This window comes from Rhagoletis zephyria, unplaced genomic scaffold, assembly GCF_001687245.7.
Source record: "Rhagoletis zephyria isolate East Lansing unplaced genomic scaffold, Rhagoletis_zephyria_1.1 Rzeph_scaffold_04214, whole genome shotgun sequence".
NCBI lineage: Eukaryota > Metazoa > Arthropoda > Insecta > Diptera > Tephritidae > Rhagoletis > Rhagoletis zephyria.
The window spans coordinates 2,951-5,651 of record NW_016161297.1 but is presented as its reverse complement, the minus strand read 5'-3'; the positions used below and the strand labels follow the sequence as shown (position 1 = coordinate 5,651).

At 39.5% G+C, this 2,701-nt stretch overlaps 1 pseudogene; it reads left to right on the top strand.

Moving 5' to 3' along the window:
- The first annotated feature begins 1,515 nt into the window (after positions 1 to 1,515).
- Positions 1,516 to 2,271, top strand: LOC108370425 (solute carrier family 35 member F6-like; annotated as a pseudogene).
- The last annotated feature ends 430 nt before the right edge of the window (positions 2,272 to 2,701 follow it).

The following is a 2,701-nucleotide window of genomic DNA, read 5'->3' as shown; positions in this document are numbered from 1 at the left end:
GTGTATTCTTGCATTTGCTATCGTACATATGTATAGAAATGTTGCATAAAATATTAACATGCGTTTAACTCCAGCATTATAAATTCCCTATGAAGTGCCTGGTGTGGCCGTAGCATTACTGTAATGCTATTCAGGAATTTTCTAAGTGGCGCTCGTGATATTGAGCGACGTTCCAGTGTTATATTTACGCGCTGGCGCCTTTGGAATTTAAGGCGCTCGCACGCAAGAAAAAAAATAGACGAGAATATATGTATCTATATGTATGGGGATATATGAATATTATCTTATTTCGTGAGTTTCCATTTCTAATTATTTATTCGTTTTATATTGATGCATAAATTTAATCATTTTGAATTTCCTAATTCATTCGGGGCTAATTCGATGCCACGCAGTGTGTAAGTAATTCGGGGCTAATTCAATGCCACGCAGTGTATACTGATAGAATAATTCGCCAATATCGTAGAAAATGGGTGAAAAACATTGTGGTGGTGTTTTGTTATTAATCACCATAGCCTCCTACCCAAAAGAAAAAAAATTCCCATAATTTTTCATAATGGTGCAAAACCTCACTAACCCGATTCCCAATAATTACGTGTAATTGAATGGTTTTATACAGAAATGCTGTCATCAAAGAGCGTAGATTACACTTTACGTTCTTTGTTGACACTTCATTGATGGGAATTGCGGCCGACGACAAGCATTTCCACAATGAACACGAGGCCAGCAGCGGGGTAAGTAGTGCAATTTGTAAATAGTATTTATTAAAAAAAAATAGAGAATTTGGTATATTCATGTATTTGAATTTTAGAATACTGAAAGATACATTCTGATTGTTGCCGCTGAGACGGCTCTGGCCAATAATACCTCACTGTCGTTTGCGATTGCAGCATCTAGTACTGAAACAAGGGCAACAAAAACAACAGCTGTCACCAGAGCAAAAGCAGCAGCAAAGACCATTGAGATGAACAATAAAGCTGCCATAATATACATATTTTTTAATATATGACCAAGGTACGTGAATTTATGCACACGTAAATTGTGAGGCAAAACCAGCAATGGTGGGTATAATTTTGGACATTTTGGGCTAAAGGCAGTAAAGTTAAAACCTCAGCTACCTACAACCGATTGGATGGTCCAAACTTCTTTTCCGCATCCGATTTGGCACAATTGCCATTGCCGTTGTAAGTCTTGCGCTGGGCAGTTTTTTATTTTGTATTATTTGGTCGCTATTGTTCGAGTTTGAACGTTCTACTTCGACGCACTGTGATGAACGTAATTATTTGCCCTCCATATCAGCGGCCATAGGAAGTTATGAACCGCAAAAAACAGTTTGGCGATTGACAATATCACTGCAGTTGGTGAGGAAATTAGCAACGAAAAATAGTAAAGTAGATAAAATAATTAAATTAGTGCAAACCTTTAACAAAGAACGAAAGCAAGCATTACATATCGTTGCGAAATCCATCGCTTCAATTTAAAGGTAATATTTTGTCAATTGAACAGGCACAGGTGAAGATGTATTTACCATTGCTATACGTTTGTACGGGCGCGTTGAATGTCTTGCTGCTCAAGTGGAGTGACACTTTGGAAGGTGAATGTAGTGATGGAAAATTGCGTCGTTTCCAAAATCCGCTGGTGCAAACAGCATTCATGTTCTTAGGAGAATTTCTTTGCTTCGTCATCTACAAAATTGCGTTTTTTTTTTTTTTTTTTTTTTTTTTTTTTTTTTTTTTTTTTTTTTTTTTTTTTTTTTTTTTTTTTTTTTTTTTNTGAAGGTGAAAATATACTAACACGGGGCGAAAGAGAATTTTCCCCGATTCGCCTGTTGCGCCTGTTCGGCGGTATTGGATGCCACTGGTTCGGCTATGATGCTTACCGGCCTCTACTTAACTTATGCATCCAGTTTTCAAATGCTGAGGGTGGCTGCCCTCATATTCGTTGGTATATTCGGTGCCATTCACCTCAATCAAACGCTTACTGCACGCCATTGGATGGCTATGTTCACCATCAGCTGCGGCATCGTGGTTATCATGTCCGTTGACGTGCATCGTGTTGAATATGATCGCTCTTCCTTGCCCAAATGGGACAGCAATGCAGTGTTAACCGGCAACTTACTAGTTGTTTTCGCAAAAACTTTCCATGGCGCCAAATTTATTTATGATGAAAAGTATCTTAAGGGTACTGATATACCGACAATGTTAGCTACCGGCTGGCAAGGCATATTCGGTCTATTGTTCACGCTTCTGCTAGGCTTTTGTCTAAATAAAGGGTGTAGTTTGGCTATTCTTCCCAGTCTCCATTCATTGGGTTGGAGGTTTTCTTCTTTAATGACGACTAGGTCCCCTTGTTTTAAATTGGCTTGTGGATGTTTCCACTTGACGCGTTTCTGCATCTCGGTTAGGTACTCCGATTTCCATCTTCTGCAGAAAGTCTGGTGTAATGCTTTCAATTTTTCCCAACGGTTTACGATAGAGGCCCGAGTCTCGTTTACGTCGATTTCTGGTGGGGCAAGTAGATGCCCACCAATAAGGAAGTGCCCTGGGGTAAGCGGCTCCAAGTTTGATGGTTCGTTGGATGATGGACTAAGTGGTCGCGAGTTGAGACAAGACTCAACCCGGCATAGAAGAGTACTAAACTCTTCAAAAGTGAATTTGTGGTCCGACGCGATCTTTTTGAAGTGGCTCTTAAAACTTTTAACCCC